Source organism: Micropterus salmoides, unplaced genomic scaffold, assembly GCF_014851395.1.
Source record: "Micropterus salmoides isolate LMB-PRFRI ecotype aquatic unplaced genomic scaffold, ASM1485139v1 Ms_hic_scaffold_3, whole genome shotgun sequence".
In the NCBI taxonomy this organism is placed as follows: Eukaryota; Metazoa; Chordata; class Actinopteri; order Centrarchiformes; family Centrarchidae; genus Micropterus; species Micropterus salmoides.
The window spans coordinates 15402529-15430355 of NW_024042261.1; the positions used below are offsets into that span (position 1 = coordinate 15402529).

Sequence of the window (27827 nt, forward strand, 5' to 3'; positions counted from 1 at the left end):
AGGGCCAGAAAATGTAGAAGCCTGAAGAAAGTGTTATGCATATGCAGCCAGTAAGCATTTTCATTGGAATGAATGAGGCATCATCCAGTGCTCTTACATAGGGCCATACCAGGACCTTCATACATGGATTAAACATACAACATCACCGATATGGGCTTTGAAGTTATTTTATTACAGCCTGGACATCACCATCTGTAAGTCCATCATGATCTGTGGTCTCATAGTGGCTTAGGACACAGCAATTGGGCTTGTCCTTTCACCTCCATAGTCTCTCTCGATCTCCAGCCTTTCATCGTGACACTCACACCCCTGGCAACAAGGTCAGGGATATCTATTGACCTGTCAGCCACTTATTGACTGACATTCATCTCTTCCCTCTGAATGTTCTTCTTATGTTGACAACCTATTGAACTGCCAAGATGGAGTGTCCGTGTCAACCCTGGTTAAAGAGACAGGGTGTGACTTTATCTTTACTTCAAGGATGCACACAAAAGGTACGACACAAAGTCACAGAAGTGGGTTGAACATGTGGAAATAAAGCTCTGAGTAAATGCACACGAACCAGTCATGGGGGATAATACAATTACCAGTTTGTTCTCTGACTGTTTGTTGAGGAGTTGGCTGCAGACTGCTTGCTAAATTTACATCTTTTCAAAACACAGCATCCATTTTAAGCAAGATCAATTTTCAAGGCCATGGTCGCATTTCTCTACTCTCTGTTCCATGCCTCTGTGCCCACTGTTCCACATGATTGGCCATGTGTGATGACACTGCCATAAAGCTTTCTCACTGGCATGTACATGCACATACATGTACACACACTTATCAGTGCATTCAAGTGCTGCGTTGACGTCGTTTGGTTACAGCGTGAACCATCAGAAAACTGATGAAGATGGTGATTTCCAGTGTTACAGAGAGAATATGTTATTTACACTTAGATAGACATAATCCACATTTGGCTATTTTGTGTGTTTATTTAGGAAACATCACTGTTACAAATCGTCTAAGAGCATGTGTCACAATTAAGAATTAACAACTATCCCAGTACAAAATAAAATATGTCATCACACAGAAAATTAATTTTTTGGCTCCAAGCGAGCTTTGTAGCCTAATTAATACCAAATCGTATTTTGCTCTCGGTCTCCCTCTGTAATCTGCAAAAGTAAATACTTTTTGATTGCCACACAAGGCCTTCATAATTGAAGTCACTTATATAATTGCACCCCCTGGTGTTGATTGGGAATAGCTCTCCTGTTATCTGTGATTCTCATAGGCCCTTAATAAGATGAGAGAAATCCTAAATCAATGAGACGAGAGAAATCACACATCGTCAGTTGAGATTAGCTAATCAGAAATCTCATGCATAAACCATATCAACAGAAAGGCAAATTTTGGAATGTGGCAGTCTAGCTGAACTATAAATGTTTGTATCATCCTTTTTTAATCAAAGTTTGTGAGGCCTGGATAATATTTCCCACTTTCTTGGACATTGACCTTGTCACTATTCACCAGTTATCATTTTCTGTGTCCCCACAGAAAACTGTTTCCTAATTTAACCATGAACACTGTTTGTTAATAAATTATAAAAGTTATCCATTCATGTAGCGACACATTGTGCACTGTTGTGTTATATGGCTCCATGGAAGAAGATAACTAATATTGTTGGTCTGTCACATTGAGTATAGGTGCTGTACCTGAGTGGCTTTGCTTGAAGCTCCCTCTGGTGGAACCTGATATGTGTACCAGGTGCAACACAATATATTGATAAATGGGGTTGAAGCAGAAGTGTGGACTGCTGCTGTTTCGATTTTAATAAAAAAAAAAAAAAATACTTTTATCCATGATAAACTCATCCATGCATTTCATCAATCTGAAACCTTTGACAACCGGCTTTAAAAAGAATGGTTTAAAATCACAGTATTCCAGCACACCACTGATGGCGATAAATTAGCTTCACTATTTTGGAATAATACTGTGGACTTTTCCCAGTGCTTTGTGTGTCTTTGCACTGATTATCTCTAGCTAATGAACACTGCTCTGTGGCCCACATCTAAAGTATATTTCACTCTCTGACAACTACACTAATTATAGTGCTGTCATAAATTTAGATAGAGAGGTTAATAGCATGCTATTTCTGACGCTCGTTCTCTGCTGCAATTCCACTTTAAAAACTTGAGTTGCATATAGACAGACTACGGAGAAATTATCCATTTGTGGAGGCTATATTGTACCTGATGCTGTTCTATCTGACAGGCCCAATTATAATTAATGCACCTATGACATCCCTGATAAATGTGAGCATTAATTTAAATTGTGATTTTCTGAGGTTTAAAGGTGAGAAAAAGTTGCTTAACTAGAACAACTGATGTGTTTCATGTAGAGCTTTTAATTGAGCCGGTGCAGGATGAGTCACCTTTTTTTGGTACTGTGTCAGAAAATGCCTGCAAACTGAGCTTAGTCTCACAAGTCAAAAGATATACAGCCAACACGATAGCTTAATATTCAATAATTAAAGTATTTGATTTTCCTTTTTAAACATGGGAAGCAAGATGCATGAATATCAATTTAGTAAACTAGAAACCTAATTCTGAAAGCTATTTGTCCATCTAATTGAAAAATGAGGCAATTAATGATACAGTATCTTTTAATGGCGCAAGCAAGTAAAATTAACTGTCGGCTAAATTAGACAAAGGAGATCCATAATACTGTACTCTGAAGAGGAGAATCATTGAATGAGAATCCAAATCTTGTCAGACAGAGAATAAATATGTGATGCTTATCCTTAACACGAATAATAATCACCTTAACCATAACCGTGACTACTTTCAGGAAAACATCAATTAACCTTTCAGAAAATTCTTAATTTATACTTTTCCAGCTTAAAAAATCTCAAAATGTGCGTAAATGTGCCTGTGAAAGATAAATCATTGCATGCAGTAGACTATAAAATGTGTGTGAACTCCGTTCAAATGCCTTTGTACTTTTGTACACGCCATCTTTACCTCTAATCGCTAATGTAGAGGCACAACCAGGGCACTGGAGAGTCTGATAGAATGAAGATTTTTTTATAGTCATAGACAATGTGCTAATTAATTGTGAGGCACAAAGTGAGTGAAATAACTTTCTCACTTAACTGGGAACCCTCTCGAGGACACCCGCAGGTCCCCAGACTCCACTTCCAACAGGAGGCAGTTCCACCTCGCCTTGCAGACCGCAGAGCAGATCCAGCTGCTGGTGAAACACAATGTAGCCTTCATTGGGTAGTAGTAGTAGTATCTCCACACTGAATGGGCTGCAGAACTCAGAGAACTTATGTTAGCAAGTTTGCTAAACACCGTTACCAGAGCGCACACCTGTTACAGAGGAAATGGCCTTCGGGCATGTCATCCCTCAGCTGAGGCTGGAGGAGCCAGCAGAGGACGGGATGTTCAGGAGCATCGCCTTCCGCCCCTTCCAGCATGGTCACCAGCAACGTGGGAAGTCAGTTTCTCCCTGCAGTGATAGAAAACGACACAAGTAAGACTTCTTTACAGCCGTGGGGTTGAAGGGGGTTAGGCTTCCAGTGAGGAGAGAAAGTTTTGAATGCCCAAGGCGATTATTGTGGGTGATGTTGAAAGGATTAAATGTACTAGGTGTCAAGAGATACAGCTAACGTTACAGCCCTCCCTCCCATATACTGTAGTGTAATGAAAAATAAACCATAGTAATCCACTTTAAGAGTGCAAATTCAGCCCTCGTTCTCGCTGTTTTTGAATGTCAGATGTATTAACTACAGTGACACCATGGAGAAAAGGAGAACGATGTAAGTAATGCAGCAAAAAAGCTCTAATGAAACCAACTAAGGTATATCTGCCCAGCCACAGTTAGCAGCTAGCTGAACATACAAGCAAGCTATAGACCAAGATATTTTTTCTCTGGAGTTGCTGGACACCAAAATAGCTTAAAAAAAATAAGAGAGCGAGAGAGTGAATATTGCACTACAAATGACTATACTATAACTAATGTTGCTCTGTTTGTGTGTTGGATGTGTAAGATTAAGCAAGGCAATTCTTAAAGAACTTATTGTAAGTGATAATTGTAGGTCAGCTTGCTATGTATGTACAGCTTTTCAAACGTTTTAAGCCTACTATTTTCTATTTAAAGAACATCTAAATAATTTTTACACAAATTGTCTTTATTTTCCTCTTTTTTTAGACGATTATGACCAATTTTAGAATTCAAGAGAATGAAAGAATTGAGTGAATTAATGTGTTGATTCTGCCAAAGCACATTAGAAACCCTATGAAAATAGTAATTGGTCCGCTGAAGCAAAGAAATACGTTATGTTTAAACCTGTGTGCACTGATGTGTACATTGCTATTTATTAATGTAGTCCCTTTTCGTAGATGAGATGATTGTTCGGAAGGCACAGATTTTCTTGACCAGCTGTTTCTCGTTGTTGATGACAGTTTCACTGATTTCTAATGTGGGACTTAAAGGGGTCAGGTAGAGCTTATTCTCAGCAGACATTTTGGGTCATAGCAGCAAAAGCACATGTGTAATTGATAACATTAAAAACGACTGCATTCCATTTATGTAACCTTGTTTCACGGCCCTGGTATTGTGCATGCTGGCTCACTGTCAAGGCTCATGGGACACTTCATGGAACAGATCGTTAATGACATTTGTTTCATTTCCTGTGCTTTTTCTACTACAACAAGTCAAAATGTGTGCTGTAGAAAAGAACAGGGTATATTTTGAGTGCTGCAATTAGCAGCATAACAGGACACACAGCATACATTTAATGTTAAATCCTGTTCTACCTGTGCAGCATGAAATATCCATATGCTATTGCTACTGTACTGAAGGCTAGAGACATAAAGACATAATTATTGAAAGATTGTAGACAAATGAAGAATAGATTTGGGTACTACTGAGACCAAACCGCCGGACAGGTACCAGGTAACAGGTACAAGCCTGAAATAATTGAAAATAAACATCTAGTTGAAAGTTAAGGCGAAAAGATGAGTTTTAAGTTTGGATTTAAAGCTGAGTCAGGGTGGAATATAAGGTTTAAGGTGATCAGACGGGTGTGATTGGGCGTGCTCATTTACAAGTCATCAATAACACCTTAAAATTTGATCTGACATGGATAGGGAGCCAATAAAGGTAAAAGGGAAGCTAAAACTGTTGAATTAGGGTTTTCTAGTTACAATTAAGATTCTTGCTGCAGAACTCTGGTCAGACAACAAAATGTTATAATAATCAAGTCTAGATGAAATAATAATATATAATAAATAAATAATAATACATAATAATAAATAATAATCAAGTCTGGATGAAATAAAGGCATCCAGACAGAAACTGATTTCAGCTATGTTGCACAGGTGGAAAAAGACCGCCTCGGTGTGCTGATCAAAAGAGAGGGCAGGATCAAACATAACACCAAGATTCTTGGCTGTCAAACTTTGATAAGTCATTGAGAGTCACTGATACTTGATCAAACTTGTGTCTATGTCGAGTAGGACTTAGGAGTGTACTGAAGTTTCATGCCCTAATTTTACACTATAGGTCTGCTTATACTGTGTTTTCGGTATGTACGGTGTTAACACTAGAAACATGACAAATAAACAATTAAAATGCTAGCATATGATTTTCATAAAGTGATTTTGATGTTAATTTACAGTATAGTGTCCCACAATACAAGGTACAAAAGAAATGAAGAAAATACTCAAAAAAATCCCTGTGAAAACAGCACTCACAGTAGTATTCAGACAGAGTTTTCCATTTCCCTGTTAGTGTGCGTCTACAAAATGTGTACTTTCTTGTGTACTACATGTCAAAATAGTGCACTGTCAGCACGAGTAGATAGCGTACTTTATACTTTGTGTCTACACACAGTCTAAAATTTTAACATTTAACGTTTTTTTCCATAGTGAGGTGTTAATTTTGTGTGATTCTGCATCCAGCTGATGGAAAGTTTCATAAATTGTGAGCTTTAGTTAAGGAACTTAACTTAAGCAACAAGACAGTGGTGAGAGATATTGCTGTGAAACTGCAGACATCCCCGCCTGTTGCTATGGGAGCTGTCACCTGGGACAGTCAGGATCTAATTGTGGCTTTGTCTAATATGAAAACGGGCTGTTAGCAGCCACAGCAGAATGGTGATTAGGTATCCATCTCTTCCTCTGTTGAACAGTTATCAACCCCTCCAATGTCATGAATCTATCTTGTGATTCTCTGGGTAGTAATGATGCATGCCAACTGTGTCAGAGCCAGATTACACAGCTCAGTGATCGTGTTAGCACACTAAGGGGCATCTGTCTAATGATGTGGTTTCTAAAGAGAGCTTCTGGGCTCAAAAAACTGTGTTCTGCACAGTGATCATATTAAACCAAAGGTGTGATAGTGTGAAATATGCCAAATTTCTTATGACATACCCTCACACTGGCTGAAATTCACAAGAGTACTTTCTGCCCTAAGGAGATGCTTCAGACAGTGCTTGCTTTAATCACATAGGAATCACGTTATGAGGGAAAGACATTGAATGTGTGTGTGTGTGTGTGTGTGTGTGTGTGTGTGTGTGTGTGTGTGTGTGTGTGTGTGTGTGTCACTTTTGTTGGAAGCAGTACAGTATTATCTTTTCTGATCATTATCCTTAGTGCCCTCTTAACTGGTATGAACATAGCACAAAGAATGTCTTCACACTTACAATTTAGTGGCATCATAGGGCATTTTAATGTTCCAAATTGCAGACAAATATGAAAATGGTCTTCAGTGGTGTGACATTTAACATTAGGAGCTGAAGGACACTGTCAGCTCCACTGAATGGCGCATAGCTGTCAATTGCCAGGTGCCCAAGCTTGTCCCAGGTGAATGTAATTTGAGGTTTTGTGTAATTGTGCTGCCAGCCCCTCTGGCGGTCTCTGTGGCAGTATAACACTGTAAAAGTGTCACTGCAGTCCTATCAGTTTTTTGGGCTACATTGCCGCTGTTTTTTGCTGTGGACTAAAAATCTGTGACATTATTCATCACTGAATCATTTTTTTGCATTGCCTGTAAATGTGTAGCTGTCATTTGCCAAATGATATGATTCACAAGTGATAATGTTGCAACTTGCAAAACTCATGTTATGTAAGTTTGTGTCGCTGCAACTTCTTGCAGGGCTGATATTTAGTAAACCCATAACTTCTGCTTTGCTCTTTTGGTGCATACTGTACAGGTTCGGTCAGCGGGAATTTTATTGCCAGTTGATTAAATTGCTCTTGGGGAAGAACTAATAAAGAATTCTTCTGGTCCAGCCCATAACACTTCTCCTAGGCTGGCATCACCTCAAATGGATGAGTATGGATGTTTTCTCTACTTCACCTTCTCATTTCTAATCAGCAGATTTAACAGCCACTGCTGCCAACCTCGCAAAAAAGAGGTCTAATTAGCTAAAAGAACAGTGAAGGGCTTTTGTAAAATATCATACGGTATAATAACTCATTTAGTTTTACATAAAATCATACCTTGTTTTTAGAGTGTCCATTTCAATTCCTTTTTCACAATAATAATATTGATTTAAAGGAACTGTTACATATTTAAATAGATCTGTTGAAAAAACATCTTCATATTCTGTCCATGTATGATTGCCAGTAAAACAGCAACAGGTAACAGGCAAGTAACACTCATTAACTAAAATATAAACTAAGCAAAAAAAAGTATTTTTTTGTGCCTGGATATTTTTGTTTTTTGTTTTTTTTTGATAAAAGATTGTAGTATTTCTGGAATGTGTCACAGTTGTGCTAATGTACATATGCAGGCAGATGGAGAAGTGTGTTAAAATCACATCCTGACCTGTCAATCAAGCTAGTTAATCATGTTTCAGTCATCCCTTCTCAGCTTTTCAAACCAGCAACAGCCTGGAAGCTAGTGTCACAGTGTGCAATGATGGGAATCTTTGTGTTATCATGTGTTGGCAAGTGTCACCTCTTTGACTGAGCATGTTACACCTCATTCAGAGCTCATTATGCTTTTGTTACTGGGAAATTCAGTCAGCTCACAGGTAAACACATGGCTCATGCAAATGGCAGTGGACCTGGCTGAGGTGAGTTGATGCACATTCTGCATCACACACAGTCAAGGGAGCCCCTCACTGTTGGGGATTTACCAGCTGCTTTTTCATGCTGCAGTGAGAGCATTCAGTCTAGGGTGGCAGAAAAGGCTAGTTGAGGATCTGCAGAGACCTGGCCCAGAAGTAAATTTTTTCCAGTGGTATGAGTCAAACAAAATTTTGTGGATATGAATTGGATGGACAGTGGCAGTGCACACATTAATCTCCCCATGAATGGATGCAGAAAGTGTGAAGTGAAACCGAGTGTTACAAATGTAGTTAAAGGAGATATGGGTTCCAACAATTGAAAAAAGTTGGCGTCGGTTGCTGCTCGGCAGTTAGATCAATCATTAAATGACCAAAATGTTAATATCTAATTATAACTATATCTGCCCCTTTTGGCTTACTCAGGCTTTGCTTTGGCCTTTTCTCTGTAGTGCATTCATGTCTTTGTCCTTAGAGTGTTATGGAAACAGGTGCATTCCTAATTAGACTGTGTAATATGGAGCCTGAATGGTTTTATATTTTTGAATTGAAGTTTGAGTTCTGGGGCTGATTCCGATGTACTTTCTTCTCTGTAACAGCACCCTAGTAAGTGGATGCTGTGACAGTGGATCCAGTGTGTGTGTGTGTGTGTGTGTGTGTGTGTATGAGGATACTAACGACGACTAAGTCAATTCTGTGACTGCTAAACGAGGCAGATCCAAGCCTTGGTCGAGGAATTGATCTTTCTTATATCCCTGTGAAATCTCATGCAGCAGCTCCCTCTGATAATCCACAAGCACAGCCAAGATCAAAGCCATGAAGCAGTGTATTTTAAATCTGGATGTAAGAAACAGGCTCGCCCATCCTGGCCTATTTTGGCAAGCAAAACTACTAAATGGCTGATTGTTGACAATAGAGAGAGAGATAAAAGATGGTGAATTGCCTACGTTCTCATTAAAATGTGTTACTTGAATGAAAGTACTTGAAAATTCCTTTCACCAATGTTGGTGCACATTTGTCTTTCACAGTACATTTGAACTAGCACATATTAGAAGGGTTTTGTGCTACTTATCTTACTGGTACTCATTTGCATGCTACAGTACTGGGCCTCAATTCTTCTTGTACAATGCACTGTGAAACCCTCTGGGAAGCTTTGGAAAATACTTTTTTATTCATCGCAAACTACACTTGCATTGAAAACTTTCCAGACTCAATAAAAAATGCTTTTGAACTCCCACAAATATTTCGTCATTCATTGAGGTTTAACTTGATCTACTTTGGGTTCTTTATCTGCAGCCATCATTTAAATTGCAATGTATAAGAATTTAACCTTGAAAAGTTAAAAAACATTCAAAAATGAAGTAAACAAATATGAATTTAGCATGCTAACCAGCTAACGCGGCCCATCCTGTCTCGTAATACCACCTTGTACCCCCTTTTCCTCTGCACGGTACCAGCTCAACTCGGCTCGACTCGCCTTTGTTTGGTTTTCCATTGCGGAAAAGTTGTACCTCTAAAAACACAGCAGACTACTGATTGGTCAGAGAGAATCGTCACTATTCACTATTCACTGCGTCATCATTGCGTGCGAGAGACAGAGGCCAGCAGCAGAAAGTTTTATATTTTACAATTTTTGTATATAATTTGGTCACTAATGACCAAATGAGAAATTTTGAGGTGAGAAATCAACTGTGTACATTTTGAATATTGACAGTTTTACGAAAAGTGATGGTGGAACAAAAATGTGCTTGAAAGTTTTCGGAGTTGAGGAGCTCCGAAACTGGCAGCGGGGAAGCCTGCGGCAACCCGCGGGAGCAGCTTGAAAGGCCGGCCAGCCACCCGCTCACAGAGCCCTCTGCTTCCACCATTACACAGACCGCTGCAGCAATAACAGCAGAGGAAAACACAGCGGGAAGGTTTTCATACCGCTTATCTGTCTTTACATTCTGAGTAATGTTGAAACTTTTTAACTTAAATAAAGAGAAAGCTGTGTGGATCGCAGGTGTGTGTGTGTCGCATTGAACATTACGTCGCGGCAGTTGTGTGTGCGTCGCTATGACGACCAGCTACACTAAGGGGTACTATCTCAGGGTATAATCTGCAATGAAAAATGGAGCACGGCCAAACTGAGTCGAGAACCGCCCCAACTCTCGAACGTTTTAAATCATTGTTAAAAACACATCTCTTTTCTTTGGCATTTCCTTCGAGTTAAGTCTGTTATTATTCCTGGCAATTTTAATATCACTATATATCGTATACTGTATATTATAATGTTTTATTGCTGTACTTTTACTGTGTGAGTAGTGTCTTGTTGTTGTATTTAACCTGTGAAGCACCTTCGCCAACCTTGGTTGTTTTAAGAGTGCTATATAAATAAAATTGATATTGATATTGATATTGATATTGATATTGATATTGAGTAGAGTCGAGGCGAGTTGAGCTGGTAATGGAAAAGCGCCATAAGAAGTGGATGGAGTCATCATGACGTCACCCATTGGTTACTGGACTGCTGTTTTGAAGCCTCGAGTCTGACCGTTAGGGTGCAGCCATTTTTTGCAACCAGCAGCACCGGACGTGACCATATTTGGAAGAGACGGTGGAGCTAGCTAGCTTTCTTAGCTAGGTGCATCTGTAATTGACGTTAACTATCATTTTAACTGGGATGATAATTTTGTCTAGCGAAAAACTGGCTTAAAACAAAATGCACTCACCAGGGAAAGTGAACAGCCAACTCCTAATAAGCTTTTTCAATGGCTTGTCAATCACAGATTGTCCGGCCCTGAAGCATACTCTGCTTTATGGTCTATTTTTCTCTAAATGTGACCATAATTTACTAAATGAACATCAGCGATTGAGACCATAAACTCACAGGAAAGCGTTTACTGAAGTAATAAATTGGGTGAGAAGTAGGGTCATTTTACCATTATTTCTAATGGAGCCCGACTTCTTTTTGCAAACAGAGGAGTCGCCTCCTGCTGGCCGTTTGATAGAATGCAGGTTGAAGGGACTTCTGCGTTGGCAGCTTGCTTGTACCTCAAGCGGCATTAGTCTGTGTTCTGTCCTGGTCCAGCCATGATGACTGGGAGCCTTCTTAGCCCAGTTCTGTTGCTCGCTCAACTGGCTCCGGTTCTGGTGCCCATTCCAGGCTCGGTCAGCTAAAAAAACATGTGTTTTTACAGCTGTGTTGTGTAAAATCAAATCCACAAAAATACAGATCGTTTTTTTTCTGTGGTACACATTGGACAACAATGGACCAAAAATGTGTAAAAATGTGTTTTTATTACCCTTTAAAATGTCAATAGAATAAAACTTATAATAAACTTATATTATTAATATCCTTAACATACACAAGTGTTCTACTTATTGGCAAATAATGTAGTCAGTGAAGGGTCATTGGGATGTGTCTGCATAGATTTAGTTAGGTTTGTGGCAGCTGCATTTTAGCTGGAGATGGTAGATGATTATAAGATTCAAGCTAGACTACAGGGATTTTGCTGTGTTCACATTTAAAAGAATCGAAGACATTGAATACTTTCAAGTAGCTTAGAAAAGCCAGTGTTGTAGTCTCGCAATGTCCCCAGACTCTACACAGCATATGCTGTTGGTCAGATTTGGCATAGAAAAACTATTATATGTTCCTTAGACAGATGTATACTGTAGATACAGCAGTGAACCCTCACTTATCTGTGACTTTGACTGTTATTATATTAAAAGTTATTTTCCCTAAAATAATAAATGGTTAACTGGTCTGTTTGGTCCATAAATGATCAATTTCCGCAGCATTCAGTAGCTGAGCAATCAGGCTGCAGAGTCAGTTAAGCTCCTCTGCAAGGTAATTAGATTCAGATTATCCAAACAACAAAAGCTATAATCCTGCTCAAATTCAGTGCATTCTGTTGGTGTTGAACTGGCAGAACTGTTAACAAACTGCAGCCAGAGAGATTATAAAACTGAGCTGTTTATTGGATCACAAGGCGCAAGTTTACCCACATTAATGTTATGCCATATGTCATGGTGAGCACTGCATAAATGCCTCTGTGTCACAGCGATATATTAATGTGTGTGTGTGTGTGTGTGTGTGTGTGTGTGATTTCCTGTTACATATGTTGTTGATTAATGAACTGGTTGTATAAGTGATGTTTAAAGATATGGGTGTGAAAAGCAGATAGATACTTATAGAAAAATAATCATGGCAGTAATTAATACCAACAGAATCTTTTGAAAGCTTTTTGTTGGGGTAAGGGGAAAAATTGATTCATGTAAAAATAGCTAAATGTTTTTCAGCAGTATAGTTTCAATCTTCTCTTGCTGCTGTCAATACTTACGTCCTTTAAGGCTTCCGTACAATTGCAGCAAAAAGTGTGGCTGGCGACTAGCTAGCTAGTCAGCTGCTGTTAATGCTCTCGGACAGGGTCCAAAATTAGCACTCTCCAATAAAAAACTACATTGGCGAATAAAATATGATGTCAGGCCCCATTGGCAGGTTTCCGACAGAGACCTGCTTGACTACAAATTCATATCAAACCACAACACATAAGTTGACTTGCTGTTTTGCATGACCATCAATAATTGTTTCGCAATTCTTGCTGTCCACTGTCCACAACAGTTATCTAGGTAGCTAAGTGTTTCCATTGGTAATTTTTACATGGTAAGTTACACACAACTCTGCTGTCAAGAATGCATGTGTGCACTGTAACATGAATAGGTACTTTTAATTTCAGCTATGATCTCCAGTGGGCTACTGGTGTGCATGTTTCTGACCAAACTGCCAGAAACAGGCATGAGGGCCCCATATCCTCTAGTGGCCTGTGTGCTCACTGCACAGCAGCGTGCAGCTCGATTGGCAATCGCCAGCAAACACCAGAATTGGCAGGTCCGCCCCCGAAAGCAGATCCACACTGAGCACATGTGACAGATGTTGCGAAGAGTCTGGAGACGCCATGGTGAATGTGCCTCATGCCTCATCCAGAATGACCGGTTTGGCGGTGGGTCAGTGATGGTCTAGGGAGGCATCCTTGGAGGATCGCAGAGACCTCCACGTGCTAGCTAACGGTACCCTGACTGCTGTTAAGTACCAGGATGAAATCCTCAGAGCCACTGTCAGACCTTACACAGTGCAGTTGGCCCTGGGTTCCTCCTTGACTGGCCCTCACTTTCCTGAATCCAATTGAGAACCTCTGAGACATTATGTATCAGTGCATCCAGCACTGCCAAGTAGTGCCGTCTCATTAGGAGCATGCTGAGACATTGTCAGGAATGCATACAGGCACGTGGGGGCCATGTACATTACGAGTTGCCGTGAGCAAATTGGATCGGCCTCAGATTATCAAATTTTTTACTTTTTTTGGGGGGGGGGTTGAATCCAGGCCTCAATTGGTTGGTTATTTTGGTTTCCATTGATCATTACATCATCATTACATTACATCGTTACATCATTTTGTTCTCAATGAATTATACAATGTACAGTAAAGATTTTAAACTTTTAACTATTTTGGTCATCATGATCTCATGTGTGATGAAGTGTTCCCTTCGTTTTTTGAGCAATGTATTAAAAGTACTCAATGCAGAAAAATGCAACAGTCCTACCATTATTAAAAGTAAATTTAAATTATTAAAAAGAAAAGCAGCAAATTTGAGCAAATTAACATTTGAAGATTTATATGAAAGAAAAAAAAATAGTTGAAACCCCCAGCATCATTGCCCCACAAGCAAAATGAAACTCAAGTAATACGGGAACGCTACAAATGCCCGGGCTTACCTCGTATGCCATCACCCAGAGCTGCTTTCGTGCCATGATCTGCCACACTGCCTGTCTCGAACACAGAGGAATGGAGAAATTAGCAACCCATGTACTGAATCGAGAATTGGTAAGTCACAAATTGTTTGGAATAAGGAATTGTGACTCCAAGAATCGAACATATCGTGACATATTGAAAGATTCACACTCCTAATTTTTGTTGTGATTACTGCAGCCAGAAGTTACTGAATTTAAAGTGGGTAAATTTGAAAAAAGGATAAACCCTTAGTAATTTGTTGTGTTTTGAGATTTTATTGTAGTACAATTTTGTGTATTGCTACCATTGCTGTTGCTCAATAATGTATATCAGCAAACATCATTTATGTCAGTACTGTGTTTTGAAATACCATGTGTATGCATTTCACAGCCTCTTACTTCCTGGCTCCAAAAGCCACATTGCAAGTGACTTGGCTTTGTACCTCCAAGGGCATCACCATGGAGCCTGGCTTACTCAAGGGCCCCAGCTAATGAGCCAGCGCAGGGAAATTGATTTAGTCTCCACTTTCCTATCTCCATCCCGAGCAGGTCAAAGATAAAACAGGGTGAGTCCCCGGGGTCATGGCTCAGTAAAGCCCTCCAAAGTAATTTCCTTTTCTCTGACTGGAGAGTCAAATTAATTATAGACCAATAAAAACTCAGATCAGGTCTGATTAGTGAGCATATTGAATAGACGCAATCTTGCACTGTTAGCAGGTACCTTAATTGTTGTAAAGATGCACCTGAGCTCTGAAGTAATTCCACGCATTTGTCCTCAGGCTACTGTAATCTATTTCTCTTGTATGATGTAATGAAAAAAAACATTCTACATGCAAAGCTAATTTGCCTGAGGTAATATACGATCAGATCAAATGTGGTAATGTGCTAAAGCCATGTTGCTAATCTTTTTTAAGGGTTTATTATCCCTCAGGAGAATATTTGTGTGTCAACACAATCAGTAGGACAAAATATTTCAAAGCACAAAGCATTATAAGAAATATATACAGTAAAAGCCCTAAATGTCCCACACACACACACACACACACACACACACACACACACACACACACACACACACACACACTCAGTTCTGATTTAAAGTGCTACAGGCTCCTAAAAGTGCATTTTATTTCTCAAAACCTCCATTTGGACAAAGCTGCTGTACACTCCATTTTGATGATTTTCTCTGGTGTTTCTCATGTTTAAATAAATATCTTTCTGGCACACTGGATAGTTCTTGACTACAGACCCACAAATACAATGGGGGCGGTGATGGAGCAGTGGATAACACACATGCCTTTGGTTTGAGAGATGTGGGTTCGAATCCACTGTGAGACGCCAATGTGTCCCTGCAAGACACTTAACCCCTAGTTGCTCCAGAACTGAAGTAATCTAATGTAAATATTAGGTAGAAGATCAGAACAGTAACAATTTCACACCACTTAATTAATGCGCACTCTTTCCTGAGGAAAAAAAGAATAGATGTCTGTTACGTATATGCTGCTGATCATGTCTGTGCAACATATAACACCTGTAATAGCATTACTTAAAGGTGTTCCAGATAATCGTCAAAGGTGGGTTTACATGGGAGGCTTGTTGTATAACAAATAAGGTTTTCTTTCACATTTAAGTTAGTAAAACTCTATTTTTAGAATACGAAAATCTACCTCTAAGAGTTACAATCGTATATTTTTAAATCTATTTAACCTTTTACGTAAAAATGAATAAAATACTTTACTCAAACCTCACCTACATCTCCCATTCATAAAGTGTTCATATTCTATTTTCACTATTCATTGTTAGTTTATATATCATTCAGTGTGGTGTAGATTACTGTCCACATGGTGGCACAATAGCATTACTGTTACTTGCTAAGAAATACTGAGCAATGATTTATGAACAATCAAGCAGCTTCAGTAAGTTAAAATCAAATCAAATTATCAAGATAAAAAGGTTTAAGTTACTTAGTTACAGAGCTAAGAGAGTTGAGATTATTCTCAGGTCAGGGTCCTGGCCAAACTGTCAGAAAAGTCAAATGATGTTGGAGATGCAGGTCACAAAGTAATGTCAAACAAATCTCTGACGTTTAATAGTCAGTGCATCACTAAAGCACAACCACACACACAAACACACACACCACAGATGGTTTCTTGGACCGGGTTCTAATATTAAGTAGATTGTGGAATATGAGCATAAAATTTGCTTTTTAACAGCACATAGACACATTAGCAACTATAAGTGGAGAGATGCGCTGTGTCTTATGCATTGTTTTGGATTGTTAATGGGAATCAAGAACACTATCAGGGGCCTGGCTTTAATGATTAGGCTGGAGGTCGGCCTGTGCCTTTCTCGATACCTCTTCTTTCTGATATTGATGAGATGGTCCATCAGCAGTTCCAGACAGTGTCAGGTGCTGGTCGCTGGTCTCGGCTCTCTAAACACTTGTCTTTGAACATAGGAGGGGGTCTACGCCACCACTTATCCCCCACTTACAATGCGGTCCTTTCATCACTTCCCAGGAAACTCAACAAACGTGACCTATTGGCCTCAGGTGAGGATGCCAACGATGGTCGTTCAGTCTCAGGTAGTCCTAACGACCATAACGACTGTCGTTACAACAGCCAGGAACACTAACGAACCAGTGGTATCAACGATCCTTGGAAACGACGTGGGGGACCAGCTGTTTGTTTGCTTTAAGTCCCAGTGCCTGGGTCAGCTGCAGCACTAGTATGAATGAAGGCACACTCCTCATGGGGAGTAGCAGTCTTTTGTGCCTTCTGGAGGGGCGCCAACTTATTTGAGATTTGTGTAGCTACTACATGGTCATGTCCAGTTTTGGGCAAGTTACTCAGAAATTGTAAAATATTACTAGTTACTCCTTAAAAAAGTAATATTATTACTTTACTTATTACTGGGTGATAAAATAATTACATTACTGGTTATGTTACTAGTAAAGGCCCATTTATACTCCTTCATAGGGTCTAGTAGCCATGCATTTATACTTGTGCGTAGGTGTTTCCGTCGGCAGTAGCGCTACAGCGCCCACTGTGTTGACTTTTGCCGGCCGAGCAGGCTAACTTCCGGTTTAGCGCTCCGCTAACGTAAATGGGGGTAAAATTGTATACGTGCAGCTGGTGTAGCCTTTTCAAATGTTACCAACTGAATGGATCACATTCTGATAGCGAAACGAGTCATTTCACTCGGGTTGCGACGGTCAAATATATTGATTCACTGTGTTACAGCCACCGTTTTGGCCACTAGTAAATGTTACTTCAAAGCGCGGGGTACTTCCGGTCCGCTCAGATGCATTGCGAGGCTACCCAGCCGACCAAAGTCTATTTATAAGAGCAGTTCCAAAATGTAAAGTTAACACCACTCTCTCCCGACAAGTCTAAGCATCAGTGACAGTAGCGGCCAGAGTTTCTTTCTGTAAGTTTCACGTTGCTGTGCTGCTTCTGCAGATGCTTCAGTAAATCACATGTAGAAATGTTTGCGGTTGAAAGAATTTTGCTGGTCACACAAAGTTTACACTAGACTACAATGTTCTTTGCATCTTAGACTGTGACACAATAATGGCAGTAGCAATTTACAGCGGTGGAAAGAATGCCTCTCTCGCTCGTTCTCCATTCTTCCTTTAGTTTTTGGCTATCAGTGGACATGAACAACAGAAGGTCCGGTGCCACTGACCTTCCTTACAGTCATGGATTCACGTCAAGTATGGTGCGTTCAGTAACGAGTAACACAATGTTACTTGCCTTAGTAACTGTAATAATATTACAGTTTTAGAAAAGTAATTAGCTATACTACTAGTTACAGGGAAAAGTAATATTATACTGCCCAACACTGGTCATGTCCATATAATTTTGCAAGTTTTTGTTGCTTCAACGTAGTGACATCTCCTTTGGGGAACGGGTGCTGGTTACAACTATGCAATAGATTATATGTTCACTGTGTTTTCACTCAGAGAACCAAGGTTACAATGTAACTGTACGTTATGCGCCAGACTGTTACTTTGCCAGCAGCAGTTATCACGCTATCAAACTATTCCTTATTGGCCCTGTATTTCCCAGTCTTAACAGCTGTCCTAGAATAAGGATTCTCCCAGTCTATTTTATTTTGTGTTATTTTGTGTTCTGTGTGTCAAATGATAGGTGATTGCTGAATTTAACACAGTGACACAGAGCCACAATAGCCCTACATAATAATTTAAAATAGATGATATTATCCAAAAGCCATATACATGTACAAACCACCAATTTTTCTTGTACATGTACTGTACATCAGCATATTATGTGTTCAGAATTTCATTTACCAACCAGTGGAATTACCGATCTAAATTATTTAATAGCCAATACATCAGTGGAACTTACACACACACACACACACACATCTTTTCCCTCTGTGCATTTTCTCTCCCTCACTCCTCTCTCTAACAACACCCTGGGACACCTATCATTTAGCCAATGTACTTAAGCCTGGTAATGGCTCCTCTGTAATGAAACACCATTCATCCACACTGAGAGGAATCAGCCATTTCTGTCCCTGATTATACATGTATTAACACCAAATACCAGTTTGTGTCATATAATACCTGCCTTATCAAAATCAAGCATATCATTTTATCCTCAGTGCACATGCAGTAAGACCAATTTTACTAATCCTTATTGAATGTATAATATTGTCTCCCCCCTTCCCCAGCTGACAAAGAGAAGAAGAGAGGGTGGAATAAAGTGTCACTCTGTAACAGTATCTTCCTTTGTGCCATGACTTTTATCTCCCTCACCTCTCCTCTGTAATTATCCTCTTACTATTGCTTCCCACTTTCATTGCGTTGGAGATAGAGAGGTTACGTTGAGCTGCAATACTGGAGCCTTTCAATTGTGTTGTTGAATTGAGGTTATTAAAATGGAGGGGTCACATTCATCATTCAGTTCTATTAAATCAGTTAGGATAAATATTAGCTCATTTATGTGAACTGAACAAGGCATTTGCTTTAGTGCAGAGTCTTTAAATGTTAAGCTTTAACCAGAAACTCACAGAAATTACACTGCCCATTCGACAGTCCCTATCCAAAATGGCAAAGTACACGAGCCATGGCGGGGCACAGCTGTAAAGATTCTATGAGCGTGGTTTGTTTTTTAGTTTAGCTCTATTGGCTATCATCCATAAGACTGGCAGGACAGTTTCATGTGTGTGTTGCATGTGTTGTGGACTAATAAATTCCACCACATAGACTCTTCAAGTCATGTGTATTGGCACCTAACTAATACAATATCAATGTTAGCTCTTATTTTAGCTCCATGGTCTCCACTAACTCCTGAGAAAAACATCTGGGTCCTTAACTGCTAGATATTAAATTTTATTCAGCCGATAGTCACTAAATTTGTCTGTCTGCTGTTTGGTATTCGACAAGAAGCAGCTGTTGGAACTGTGTGTGATGAGAGTGCTGTGGCTGAAACATACAGTCAATGTGTGGGCCCATAAACCCAAAACAGCATCTTAAAACGGCTTAAAGACTTAGTTAAGAGTTGGGTGATAATTGTCTGTGTGTTTGTTAGTATGTGTGGCACCTATTACATTACATGTTGTACTGTGAGTTAATATTATTATATAAGATATCCATTATTGCACATTTAAATATACAGTCTTCTATTAGAAACAGCATGGCAGCATCACTGAGGACCAACACACTAATCAAATGACGACTGATGATGAGCCATTGTCTATTATTGTGGACCATCAAGTGACACAGATGAGATGGTGTCTGATACGTGCAATCATGCTGATTACTGTTCTATGCCACTAATTTGTAATTAGAGCCTATTTTAAATGGATGGAACTTGTGTTGTGGATCCACATACAGTACATATGAGTAAAGAGGTATTGCATGGAAAAGGTTTTACCAGTCAGCAAAGACATACAGGTCTCTGCATAATGGCCATCAAGTCCAACAAACTAAACAGTACGTTTGTCATTGCCAGCTAAAATAACTTCAATGAGCATTTTCTGACATGACTCTCAAGCTTGGTTATGTTTGGTTAGGTTTAGGCAGATATAGGTTCTCAAAAAGTATTAAAAAATCTTTTGAGACACCAAATAATAACAGAAAAGAAGCATTTGCAAAGAGGAACAGTGATCAGACTTTCACTAACACTGGCTGAATAAGATTTAACAAAACATTTGTATTAGATCATAAACTGCAGTGCTAAAATATACCGTAGAGTTGAGCCAACACTTGTATTGTACATGTTACAGTCAAGACAAAAAATGAACATTAAAAGCTTATCACAGGTGGCATTTATTGCAGGATCATTGTGTTAAAGCACTGCCGTAATATTGGCATCTGTGCTCTTGAACATATCTGAGACACAATCCCGGGTTTGCTGTATGACAACTATAATTATAAAAACATTTTTTTAATGCATTTTGAGCCTGTGGAACTTTCCACTGCTGATTTCAATGTTGAGATTTTCTAAATGAGCTGGTGCTCACTGGACTATGAATGCTGGCATTACACACTAGAAATGCAGAGGAACCATCTGCTAATCAGTGGTTCCAGTGGGGTGGGATTCACTCTCGTCAAGTATCAATTACTGATCACTATTTGAACAGATGTTTTGCCTCAAAATACTCCAACAAGTTATTCATTTTCTATAATGACCGATTTGTTTTTGGTATTAATACTAAATCCATTAAGTATACTGAAATGTACCACAACAGCATTTACAGAGATATTACATTAGGCAGGAAAACTTCACAGTTTACTAAATGTATTATATTTATTATTTAAAATCTATTCTTTATCCTATGGTAGCTATAGCTAGCAGATATTTGGTTTGGTTTTACCTAAATGTTGCTTAAAGATGTATCCAATTCATTGCAAAAAGAGCTTTAGTCTATTTAAAGTAGCACACCTTATTTTTCACAAGGTACTTGATCCAAATTATGAAAGTCCTGGTTCAAAACGATTAAGTTGATAAGCCAAAATGATTGATATATTAGTGAAAGTTAACCCGGAAGAATGCGACTCCTGAAACTCACATGACACGATCAGCTAGCGAGACTGCAAAAAACACTCCAAAGGTCAGTGGACAGCGCCTTTACAGAGTGATGCTTCTTTTACCACATAAACAATCTTTGTCAGAATACAGTCACCAACGTGCAGAGAGAGCACAAACCAAACAACAGCCAAGTTTAATGCCATTACGTTACGGAATTACCGTTTATTAACGAGAGCTTTAATGACCTGCCCCTGGTGACATTTTGTCATTTTCACCGGTGAAAGTGATGCCGGCTAAAAATGAGAAGCTGCTACCTGAATGTTTTGTACGTTGATCTTCACAAACATTAAAGAGAGAGGAGAAATGACGTTAACGTTGGAGCTGAGGGGTTTTGTTAACCTGGTTTTCAGAACATAGTCACTCGCCAGCGTAGTCAAATAATTTTTCAAATACAGTTGACTGCACTGTAAAGCCCGGCTGTCATTAAAGAAAGCAGCTCTGCAATACTAGCAGACTGAAGTGGGCAAAACACAGTAGAGTATGCTACACTATAGAAAGGGTTGGATTTTGATCGGCTTTATTATAACAGATACTGATCCTTTAAAATGTGTCTGGATTGGCCCCCGATAGCCATACTTAGTATGGGCTCGGGGCATTACTAGTTCACAATGTAAAATCAGACCTTTTAACATGTCTCTCATTTATATCTGCTGTAGCTCAATAAGACTTCTGTGGGTAATTGCTACTTTAACTGACATTTTAGTATATCAGCATGACAGATGGTAGAAAATAGATATTTTAGTGCCAGTGCATAGAATAAAAGAACACAAAAGTGTCAAGATGTTGATGTGCTGGTGGATCTTTATCCTGCCACACGAAGGGTGTGGATCAAACTGACATTTGTTTCATGGTCAGGTTGGCATTGTGCCAACATGTCTTTCTACATGTCAACTTTTATAGCATGCTAAGAAGGTTACTTGAGTGTGTCATGCTGGCAACATATTTAAGAGAGATAGAGAGGGCAGGCTCATTATTATAGGTACATAGTGGATACCAACAGATCTTACTCAGCTATCTTGTGATTCTGCCTGAGTAAATAAGTTGCACTTAGCTGTCTGTCTGAGCTCACAGCCAGCTTGCTGTAACACAATTTTGCATAGGGAAACAGTTTTGCATAGAGACACTGTTGCAGTGTTTGAAGGGATCAAATGATAAACTCATTATGAACTCCTGAACCTGGTGGATAACAAACTAATCCTTTAAATGAGCTGTGTTGGAGCAGGTAGAGATCAATATTTGAACATGCATTCAATAATAATTTCAGCTTGTGAAACATGGATTTTGTTTGTTTTTGTAGAAACACATAGCTGAGTCTTCTACTTGTTAGTCTTTCCTTACTGAGTTTCTGTGTTCAGCTACTGCACTGTACTGCAAAACCACCTGAAAACGTATTTTTAAAGGTAAAAAAATATTTTGCAAACTGAGAGAATGTGATGGTTGTGGGTTCTGGTTCTTGTTGGCCTCTAGTTGCTTGTTAATAAGACTGCAGTCAGGTGACTTCCATCTCTGCGTGAAACTTGAGATAATCTTCAGATTAGAGCTGCCATGCTTTACTTTTTAATTACAATGAAATGTTTGTGCTGTTTTAATTCTCAAAAGAATTTCAATGTTTGATTACAGCTTCGTTAGGCTGGTATATATAGATTTCAAATAATGAATTCTAATGACTATACTTGCTTACTGTATTGATGATTTTTATCTACATATTTATTATTTAAGTGTTGGGCTTTTATATGTCTTTACAAAATTATCTCTGTGCAGTGCGGTCAACTGGACAAAGGCAGATATTTTTGTATTTGTGTGTTTGTTCATGTGCAGATATGTGGGCGTAGCTGCAAATTAAGTGTTTGTGTGGTTTTTTTAGAGTGTGTGTTTAATTTTTCTCTTGTTTTTTTCTAAAGCATGTTTAAAAATAAATAGTCTGAGTGATTGGTCCAGTCTCCAAGCCTACCGTTGTAGCTACATGTCATTGTGTTAGCTGCTGGACCATTTCCCCCCACCTGATAATTGCTCAGGTCACCCTGGCACTATTTATATCCTCAGACAACTCTTTCCTCCCTCCCTCCTGCTGTTATCCCCTTAAAGCATGGCGATTTTCAGCATGGAGAGAGAGATTTGTTGCAGTGGTTGGGGGTGGGGGGGTAGTTTTAGGGGAGATTCTTATAATAGTGGCTTGCTGTCCTCTTTCTGTTGTGCATTACGAATGAAGGCTCAAAATAGGACTCTATAGAGACCATCTAATCGCGCGTATGCTAGCTTTTTGCACACAGTCACACACACGTACACAATGTAGCCCGTTTTTTATGTGATCATGGGTAAATAGGATTTGCAAGGGAAGTCTTACTGTACAGTGACTCATTCTGAAAGAATTATTTTATTCATTATATCAATTCTTACATCACAACAGAGGCAGCCTCCATTCGGTCTGAATCCCTCCACACACATTGCTTCTGGTTGAATGTGTGAGTAATTTTTTTTGTCATCCACAAAGCAAGGGATGAATTAAATCCAGTTTAATTACAGCGGAAATAGGAACCAAATATTTGTTCATAGTCGGAAGAGCTTACATTTTCTGAACCTCAGATTGTGATATGTTGGAAAATGTGTCAATAACAGGAATATAACACAGAAACAAATGTCCCACTGTGTACAAGAGACAAGAAACACTCTGTTAAGAAACTGGTTGTAGTTTTTTTATTTATGTGCCTGTGTTATTTGCATATGTTTGTGTGTACAGTACAGTGCGTGTGCCTGTGGGTGCCTGAGCCACAGCGGATAAGAATGCTTGCCAGAGTGGAGTGAGAGAGCGAGTGTACTAGTGGAGCAGGATCAGGAAGGAGAGCGAAAGAGAGCAGAGAAGGAGAAAGAAGAAACAGAGAGAGAGAGGGCTTCGTGCAGTGGCAGATAGTACAGGAGCAAGTCGCGATTCCCCAGGAAATGGGAGGTGCATCCTTCCATCTTCTCATTGGGGATTTAAACTAGCTTAAGATTGGCTTCTGACAGAGGATTCCCCCGCTTGTGGAGTACGGCTCTCTCCTCTACAGTAACACTCGACTTTGTTGTGAAGCCAGAGAGGCGCACAGGAAGGAGGGAGAGGGACACTTGCTATTACTTCCTTTGTACCCAACCAGCTTGACAGATGGCACTGGCAGAATGATCTTTGACTCTCACCCAGCGACCAGCCCTCGCTCCACTCATTGAGGTAACGTATGTCAGCTCAGCTCCACAGCTATTAGCAAAAAAGCTTCATGTTCATACATTCATACTACTGCATTGTTTGCCTGGAATGTGCTTGAATGAATGTGCAAAATTAATATGGCAGCTCAGTGTACATGCAAGTATGCCTGCAATTTTAGTTCCCAGGCAGTGCCAAAAGGGATGAGAGGACGGGAAGTACCGTAGCTCAATCACCACCTCATCAGCACCCAGTCTATGTGGAGTTTATTTTAACCTGGCTTAGTTGGTGGAACTGTGTATCAACTGTGTTTATCAGTGGTGTGTTATACTCTTGTGATAGAGGTGTACTATGGCTGACCTTCATTATGCTGTGTACCAGCCTAACCTGAGGTCCAGAATGAAGGGTAGTTATGGCGAGCTGAAGGGGCAGCACCCTGCTGCCATCACTTTTTCGCCAGAGTCTGCACCCACCTGGACTTTTTTTTACCAGCCACCCGCTGTAAATATAATTGATGTTGCCTTTCTCTTTGCCTGTAGCAGACTTACAAATCATGGTGGCACAAGTTGCATCAGAAGCAAGTGTTGTGTTGGAAATAATAGGCAGTGTCCCTGGAGGGCGGTATATATGATGTGGAGTTTGTTTTTGTTGAGGTGCAAAGCGTGAAGAGCTTTGGATTTGTGTGGTTCTTGTTGTAGAAAAAGAGTCTCCTTTCAGTTCGCTAGAATTACTGCACTCTAGTACCTAATAATTGTATTGTAAAAGCGTTCATGAAAGAAATGTTTGAATAATTGAGATAACAGATAAAACAAGTGCACTATACTAATGCAATCTTCTTATCTAGATTATTATTAGTATATTAGAAATTATAATTATAAAATATATAAATACATATAAATAAGACATATAAACTGTTATATACTTAGCAATTGTTAATGTACAATTTAGAAATTGTATTTGAAATGATTGGAAAGCATTCCAACTTCAGAAAATACATATAAACAGAGATTTTTAGATTTTGTTCTGCTTTTGCACTCTTTCTAACTCAGGATCAACATCAGATGACTTGTTGGCCAATCTCCAGCCTTTCTTTTAAAACGCATGCTCTCAACACAATGTGCTAGCTTCTCTCAATAAGCCAACCCTGTTGGAAATGTATTGTTTGATTTCCTTAGAAAAATAGATGACAGTCTCTGTAATATCTATTGAAAACCTGAGATTTTTGAATGTAGGGAAGTTTGCATTTGAAACAATGGCTGAGTAACCGAGCTTGGTCTTTGAGTAATGATTCACTTACCTTCACTCTGGAGTTGATCCCCGGGCGCTGTGACAAATAAAGTACCTTTACCAGCGCACACACACAGTCTGTCTCTGTCTGCTGTCCTCCTGCTCTTTGCGTGAGGTTGATGTTCAGAGGAACCTTTGAAACAGAACATTAATTGTACCTAATAATTGAAACAAGACAACAAAATGACACTGAAAATTAATAGCATAGGCTTTTAACAGCACAAATCTACTATTGAAATATGACCACCCACGTTGAAACCTTCGTTTACAAAGTGAATTACTGGAATAAAGAAATTCATTTTACAGTTGTTACTGACCATTAATAGGAGGAATTAATGTCTGCAGAAGTTAAAGACCTCAGCTTCACAGTTACACACCTTCCAGCCAAACTAGGTTACTCCTGAATGTACCATTGGCTAATGTTAACAAGCAATCAAAGAACAGTCAACATAAAACGCTAACGGACGCCAACCACCTTGCACCACCTTAGACCAAACTGATATTATGGTGCGTTCAATTTGACATGGGAAGTCAGAATTTCAGAGGAAACGCCCCCTCTAGTCTGAGAAAGTAGGGAGAACCGCACTACCCCGACTTTGTGATCCAAGATAGCTGCTCAAAGTATCACTTAGTGAAAGCTGTAGTTTATACTGTTTATTAGCGCTCAAAGTATCATTTAGTGAACAGTTAGTGAAAGCTGTAGTTTATACTGTTTATTAGCGCTCAAAGTATCATTTAGTGAACAGTTAGTGAAAGCTGTAGTTTATACTGTTTATTAGCGCTCAAAGTATCAGTTAGTGAACAGTTAGTGAAAGCTGTAGTTTATACTGTTTATTAGCGCTCAAAGTATCAGTTAGTGAACAGTTAGTGAAAGCTGTAGTTTATACTGTTTATTAGTGCTTCTGTTTATTTGTGTCTCATAGAAATGTTTGTACAGGAAGTGCTATCCAATTGCTGTCTGTGGACTTGTTGCTCCTGTGTTTAGTATGCATAAATACCACTCTGTGTTTTTTTATCAACAATGGCTAACATGGCTAGTTGTAAACAATGACTCTCCGAGCGAGGTTTTCTGAATTGTTCACTGAATCTCAATTATTCAAACATTTCTTTCATGATCAGGCGTGACGTCATTCCCAGCTCCAACCTCCGACTTCCTAGGTTAATGGAATGCACCATTAATCCACCAACTAACTCCCAGTATTACAAAAAACAAGTCGACCAAAAGTACTGATTAGTAACTATAATATATTTCAAAAGTGTTACTAAGTAATATGACTTCCCAACACGGACATACTGTATGAACAAAAACAAACAATGGCCCTAAATTGGCCCCCCATTTTACTGTAGCATTTTTCACAATGGGAATTTCCCTTCTTTGGTCAGTTCCCTAATAAAAAATCCCTTTCAGTGTTTACTTCATCTAACCTTTGTATGTGTTCATTTATCATATTTTGAATAAGCTCTAGTATATGGCAAGCCATTTTAACATTTATTCCTTAAAACTTGCTAGTCGCAATTTAAAAGCTCATAACACCACAATACCACAACAACGCGCACACACACACACCGGTGTGGAGCAGAATGTGTTGTCCACAACTAACCACTGTGCTGTAGTAACGTTACAACTAAATTTCCACAGAAAGCAGCGTCAAAAAACAGCTGCAGGCTTCCAACACACTACGCTCATTAGTGAGCTTCAAATGAGGCTTACTGTTTACAGTTTCTCTCGACTGTACCTCAGGATTACAACATTAGTCCAACATCGCCGAGCCTGCTAGCCACATTAGCCCCGCAATATGCTAACATAAAGTTAGCTAACCTTTAAAATAAACAGTAAAACAACACGGCAGCACTTACAGCTTTCAAGTTTGAAGACAGGTCATGTACAGCCCATGACGATCCGTCCTTGAACCGTTACAGAGCTCATTACGGTTGTGGAACTTTTGAAGCACTAACTTATAATTTAACATGCCATGAAGTGTAAAGCATGAACATTGCGGTTGTTGTGGTGCTTGCCATCCTCCGCGGTAGGGTCAACCAATAGCACGGTATTTCAGTTTTGCGGTTATCGCGACAGGCCTTGTGATAATCCTATTTTTCAACATAACTGATATACACCATAGAGCCATCTGAGTCGTAGAGACCTGAGACCTTCAGCATGCATGTATACTAGACTTGAGCTAATCAAATATTTACCAGACATGGCAACATGGATGTCAGACCTTATTTAATCACATCAGATACGACTGGTCTAAGGTTAATGTTATATAGGAATATAGCAGTTTAACTTAGAGTTTGTGGAACCTTCTATCAAGACAGGCATGTATTTTAATAATATTCAATAATCCATAAATTATCTTGATGTTGCAAATGATTTCCTGACAGTGTTGTGGTTTTGACTTTTAAGCTTGTTATCCTCTCTATCATTTACACAGCATATTATAGTGTATACAGTAACAAAGTTTTAGTTTG

General features: G+C 39.3%; 1 protein-coding gene and 1 long non-coding RNA gene across 8 annotated transcripts in view; one reads left to right on the forward strand and one right to left on the reverse strand.

The window, feature by feature from the left end:
• Nucleotides 1-151: 151 nt before the first annotated feature.
• On the reverse strand, nt 152-27405 carry LOC119883051. Of its 2 annotated transcripts, XR_005440583.1 has the most exons (6): nt 27213-27405; nt 25366-25488; nt 13818-13868; nt 3354-3492; nt 3135-3231; nt 152-439 (listed from the first exon to the last, which is right to left on the reverse strand). It is a non-coding gene; the product is annotated as an uncharacterized LOC119883051 (long non-coding RNA). The 2 variants fall into 2 exon arrangements; XR_005440582.1 differs by lacking the exon at nt 152-439 and having other exon boundaries at nt 3046-3231; nt 27213-27400.
• gramd1bb (GRAM domain containing 1Bb) overlaps nt 23714-27827 on the forward strand; it is a 113081-nt gene continuing 108967 nt past the window's right edge. For 3 of the 6 annotated variants that reach the window (XM_038693520.1, XM_038693523.1, XM_038693522.1), the window contains exon 1: nt 23714-24095. The gene's annotated coding sequence lies outside the window, so the exon portion shown is untranslated. The remainder of the gene's footprint in view (nt 24096-27827) is intronic. The other 3 variants (XM_038693521.1, XM_038693524.1, XM_038693525.1) reach the window with 2 other exon arrangements.